Source organism: Myotis brandtii, unplaced genomic scaffold (genome assembly GCF_000412655.1).
Source record: "Myotis brandtii unplaced genomic scaffold, ASM41265v1 scaffold455, whole genome shotgun sequence".
NCBI classification, from domain to species: domain Eukaryota; kingdom Metazoa; phylum Chordata; class Mammalia; order Chiroptera; family Vespertilionidae; genus Myotis; species Myotis brandtii.
In genome coordinates this window covers 939,157-945,156 of record NW_005367384.1, presented here as the reverse complement: position 1 = coordinate 945,156, position 6,000 = coordinate 939,157, and the positions used below count along the sequence as shown (strand labels likewise).

At 41.5% G+C, this 6,000-nt stretch overlaps 1 protein-coding gene and 1 long non-coding RNA gene across 14 annotated transcripts in view; both read right to left on the bottom strand.

The window, feature by feature from the left end:
- The window catches only part of LOC102244148 (putative RNA-binding protein Luc7-like 2), a 60,616-nt gene that overhangs the window by 30,948 nt on the left and 23,668 nt on the right, over positions 1–6,000 (bottom strand). The gene's annotated exons all lie outside the window — the stretch shown is intronic.
- LOC106727614 lies at positions 480–5,069 on the bottom strand. Its single transcript, XR_001363842.1, has 3 exons — positions 4,976–5,069; positions 1,097–1,104; positions 480–490 (listed from the first exon to the last, which is right to left on the bottom strand). It is a non-coding gene; the product is annotated as an uncharacterized LOC106727614 (long non-coding RNA).

Sequence of the window (6,000 nt, the reverse complement as noted above, 5' to 3'; positions counted from 1 at the left end):
GAGTTGGAAGGGGTCGATCTCAGCGAAAGTACCTCAAAACAATGTACCTCCTCCACGCTGCGTATCCCGTGGCCCACCTGTGCCAAGTCTCCTGTTGCCAGACCGACCGACACCCCCCACTTCTTCTAACACCACTTCTTCAAAATAGACTCACCCAGGCCGAAAACCGACTTCTGCGCATGAGCCACGAAGTTTCAATCGCACTGTACGTGCGCGCCCACACGTGGTATTTTGTGGAAGAGCCACACTCAAGGGGCCAAAGAGCTGCATGTGGCTCGCGAGCCGCGGTTTGCTGACCACTGCTCTAAAGTATCACTGTGTTGCTGAGGATGTGGTGTTTTTCCAGGCCTCATTTCCAGGCTCTTGTTCATTATTCTATGGGCTATAACAAACCAAGTAGTTTTCCAGTAATAGTAAAGAGCAACTGAAACTTTCTGTAGATATATGGAAATTTAAGGCTGCTTATTAAGCAATATTTATGGAGAAAAGGCTGTTGAAAAAAGTTTAATACTCTTTTTAAAATCCAGGAAAATAAGACAGGAATGAAAGAAGTTAATGGCCAAAGAATGTTGTTACCCTCTTGTCTACAAGGGCCAACTGGTTCCTTAACACATTGAATGCGGGAAACGTATTTATACGTTTTACGTTGACTGGGAGTAAGTAGAGAGCAGGACACGTATTAGTACGTTTTTTTATAGCCTAGCGGTAGAATGTGGGTAACGTATAAATACATAAACTAAAGTTATCATAATTTTACTGAACATTGCCATTTGCGCAAAAAAATTAGCAAAAATGGCCCGCGCCACGTGCCACCTGTTAGCGCGTGATGAAAACTACCCGCATACAATGTGTTAATATCTTAACATCAATCACTCCAACAACTTCTTTTGCATCTGTATGTATTTCCACAGCTATAGTTGCTCAAGAGAGGCTATACTTATATCATAAAAGCTTAAGAAGTCACTGTTGGAAATGCTTTTGATCCAGCGCAGTGATTCTTAACCTGGACCCAGGGACCTTTAAAACAATACTGATGAAAGCTTCTGAAGAGAGAGGCCCAAGCCTGGTGTGGAGGAATACTTAATATTTATTGAACGAACCAATCTGGGAAAAGAGGGCAGAGAAGAACATTTGGCCCAGGGGGCCCTGGGCTTAACAATCAAGAGTGGTCAGGATGCATCCCAGGACAAAACTGATCTGAGCTTTGGAAGGTCTTCTCATCTTGGGTTATCTCCTTTGCTTGTACTACTTTCCTTCTTAAGTGTTTCTAGCTACTCCTCTCCTCCAGGAATTAAGACTACTGGGCTTTTCACTTTCCTGGGCTATGAGCACATGTAACTTTACAGTCTAGACTGGCTTACCATACTAGATTTTGGGGCCAAAGCCCTAGAAGGGCCTAGCTATAATAAAGATTTGGGGGGTTGGGGAGGATTACAATAGCCTGTGCTTATTTTATGGAACAGGACAAAAGAGCAAGGCAGATTTTCAGAGTTCTAGATACTAATCGTTTATTTCCCCCTGTCCGCATCATCACGACTAAGCATCTACTGTGAATTGTGCCATACATATGAGGGGTATCCTATATAATAAAAGCCTGATATGCTAAGTGTCTGGTCAGCCATTCAACGAGTCAAAGCGTAATATGCTAATGATATGCTAAGACCGCTCAACCACTCGCTATGACCTGCACTGACCTCCAGGGGGCAGACAGTCAGCCAGTTGACCAGTCACTATGACATGCACTGACCACCAGGGGGCAGATGCTCCCACCAGGTTAGCTTGCTGCTGGGGTCTGGCCAATTGGGAATGAACAAGATGGGCCGGACAAGCCCTGGAGCCCTCCCAAGGTCCCGCCCCGGCCCCAATCGTGCCCTGGTGGGGTCCCTTGGCCTGGCCCAGGGCATGTGTCCTGACCAGGAATCGAACTGTGACCTGATTCATAAGTCAACACTCAACCACTAAGCCTTGCCAGCCAGGCTGATAAGGGCTTTTTCATTCTTTTAAAATTCCAAAAGTGAATGTTATCTCCCCAAATGGACTCTAAGTTTCCTGAGAAAAATGGCTTATTTCTCTTCTTTTTTCATTCTACATAAAAGACCAGATTCTGAACAACCCATGATTATTAAATAAACTTGATGATTTGATAAAGGAACTGTACTTCTAAGAACTTGAGGAAACAATAAAATAAGTACATATAAACAAACACTAAGATTTAACAATAGTGTTTTTGATCTAAAAAGTTAGGAACATTTTAAAATCCCAGCAACAGCGGTTTGACTAATTGAATTAAGGAATAGTCAATATGACACATGACATAGCCATTAGAAAAGTGTTCTTTTTTTATTATTCAATATATTTTTATTGTTTTCAGAGATGAAGGAAGAGGGAGAAAGAGAAACATCCAGGATGAGAGAGAATCATGGATGGGCTGCCGCCTGCACGCCCCTCCCTGAGGATCAAGCCTGTAACTTGGGCATGTGCCCTTGGCTGGAATCAAACCCGGGACCCTTCAGTCCGCAGGCCAACGCTCTATCCACTGAGCCAAACCAGCTAGGGCTAGAAAAGTGTTCTTGATGCTAAGTGGAAAAAAGATGGCAAAGAAAGACAATAAAATGCCAGTTTTGTAAATTTAGACACAGACATTGCTGTAAGGTTGGTTTATATAAACCGTTTAATAGTTATTAAATTAAATGCAATGAGCATATATTATTCTTACAATCAGAAAGCCAATAAAGCCACTTTAATTTTAGAAGAAAATATTGAGGTAACAGGAAAATTATACTCAACAAAAAACATAGCCTAGCCGGTTTGGCTCAGTGAGTAGAGTGTCGGCCTGCGGACTGAAGGGTCCCGGGTTCGATTCTGGCCAGGGGCACATGCCTGGGTTTCGGGCTCGATCCCCAGTGTGGGGTGTGCAGGAGGCAGCCAATCAATGTTTCTCTCTCATCATTGATGTTTCTATCTCTCTCTCTCCCTCTCCCTTCCTCTCTGAAATCAATAAAGATATATATTAAAAAAATATATATAGAGTGTACTGCCAAGTGTAAACTAATGGCAGTATATGTCAATGAGTATACCAGTGATAGCAACCAGACATAGTAACAGCTCTAAGTATTTGCAAATATTCTTGCTTTGTTAAGTTAGTACATTTGTTTGGTTCTATAAGCTAAATCCTAAAGGGAATCATAAAATAGTGTGAGACTAATTCCTGTATCAATGAATTTATATTCTCAATGTAAAAATGACATTAAACTAAATTAACAGTTGCAAATGTACACAAAAACATACACACAAGGATCTCATTGCCACTGTACAGCAAAAACAGATGCAAAAAATATTGACATATTAATAGTCATTGCCTCAGTGGTTAAACGTCAACCTATGAACCAGGAAGTCACGATTCGATTTTCCAGTCAGGGCACATGCCCGGGTTGCAGGCTCAATCCCCAGTGTGTGGCATGCAGGAGGCAGTCAATCAATGATTCTTCATCATTGATGTTTCTCTCTCTCCCTCTTCCATCCTCTCTGAAATCAATAAAAATACATTTTTTTAAAAAAGAGAAAGAAAAAGAAACCATCAATAAAACAAAAAGGCAACCAACAGAATGGGAAAAGATATTTGTAAGTGATACCTCCCAGAGGGAGCTAATATCCAAAATATATAAAGAACTCATACAACTCAACAACAAAAAAACAATGCAATTAAAAAATGGTGCAAGAACTTGAACAATTTTCCAAAGAGGACATAGAGATGGTCAACAGATACATTAAAAGACCTTCAACATAACTAGTTCTAAGGTAAATACAAACCAAAACTACACTGAAACCCCACCTAACACCTGTTAGAATGGTTATCCTATATAATAAAAGGCTAATATGCAAATTGTCCCCTTGGGAGTTCGACTGCTCACTATGACGTGTACTGACCACCAAGGAGCGGCGCGGAACGAAGGTAGCCGGGGGAAGGAAGGCCCCCGCCAGCAGCCAGGGGAAGGAAGGCCCCAATCGGCCCTGATCGCAGACCAGGCCTAGGGACCCTACCCGTGCACAAATTTCATGCATTGGGCCTGTAATTATCAATAAAAAATAACAAGTGTTAGAGAGGATCTGGGGGGAAAGGACCTCTCATAGACTGCTGGTGGGAATGTAAATTTGTACAGCCACCATGGGAAATACAGAGGTGCCTCAAAAAATGAAGAAGAAAGCTACCAAATGACCCAGCAATCTCTCTTTGGGTATCTACCTGAATAATTTGGAAACATTTGTAAACATACACGTATCCCTATGTTTACTGTAGCATTACTTACAGTGGCCAAGACATGGAAAGAACCTAAATGTACTTCAACTAATTTTTGAATTTAAAAAAAAATGGTACATATATACAATGAAATACTACTCAGCAATGAATGATAAAATACTGCCATTTGAGACAACATGGATGGATCTTGAGTATTATGCTAAGTGAAATAAGTCAGACGAGAAAAGAACCTTTACTTCTTATCACTTTAACTCTGAGAAATTCACTTAATCTCCCTGAACACCTCTTTTCTCAAGTAATTCAGTTTCTCCCTTCCTCATATTTATAAAATTTCTTTTCCATCCAGGTTCAGTGCTTGCTTCAAAACCCAGCCCAAGAACATGAAAAAAGAAACCAACCTAGTATAATATAGGAAAAGCCTTGAAATAACAAAACCTGGATATGTTTGTTATGCCACTATTGCCTTAAAATAAAAATGAAGGTTTTTCTTTCTTAATTACAATCCCAATGCTCAAAACAAGTCAAACGTGAAGGGTGAAGAGGAATAGGACACATTGTGCATGCAGAAAGTAGTTCCTGTTTTTCTACGACTTCCCAAATTTTTAATTGCCTGTTTCCAGGTATGTTCCAACCGAATTCCATTTTCCCCTGGGTAGATAAAGGAAAATAAAACTCTTCTACTTTTTAATAATAATTTTTAAAACAGCAGGAAACCACATGCACTGTTGGTAGAATGCAGATCAGTACAGCCACTGTGGAAAACAGTATAGAGTTTCCTCAAATAATTAAAAATGGAACTGCTTTATGACCCAGCAATTTCACTTCTGGGAATACATCCGAAGAAATCTGAAACACTAATTGGAAAGAATATATGCACCCTTATGTTCACTACAGAGTTATTTATAATAGCCAAGATTTAGAAGCAACCCAAGTACCCATCAGTAGATGAGTGGATAAAAGAACTATAATAAGTTTATAGAATGGAGCACTACTTGGCTATAAAAAGGCAATCTTACTTTTGCAACAGCATGGATAGACCAACCCAGAGAGTATTATGCTAAGTGAAATAAGCCAGTCAGAGAAAGACAAGTACTATATAATTTCACTTATATGTGAAATCTAATGAACAAAGTAAACTAAGAAACAAAATAGGGGGGGAAAAAAAGAATATAGCAGGAAATACTTTTTGTCATTCATTTCAAACCCTAGATATGCAAAGATCCTACCTACATAATAAAAGGCTAATATGCAAATAGACCGGAAGGCGGAACAACTGAACAACCGGTCACTATGACATGTGCTGACCACCAGGTGGCGCACGCAGAACATGGCGGCATCAGCAGCAGGCAGCAGTGTGAAACATGACAGGCGTCGGCCGGGGCGGGATGGTGGAGCAGGTGAGCAGGGGTGCCAGACCAAGGCAGGGAGCCGGTCATTGTCGTCAGAGCAAGCCTCTGGTAGTTACTGAAAATTCTTTGCTCCCGTGCACCGCAATCCCCCCCAGTGCTCGCACCTGCTGCCAGCGCAGAAGCCACCACTCACACCTGCTGCCGGCACGGCCCCCAATCGCTCAGTGCCGTCAGCAGGTGGATTTCAGGGTCTACACTGCTGTAGGCCCAGGCAATTTTGTGCAGTAAGCCAGGCAGGTTTTAAATCTGTAGAGGAGAAAAGGTATTCCAGGAAGAGGTAAAGGGGTAGGCAAAAGTGAGAAACACGTTGGGGAAGAAAGTAGTGAGATAACA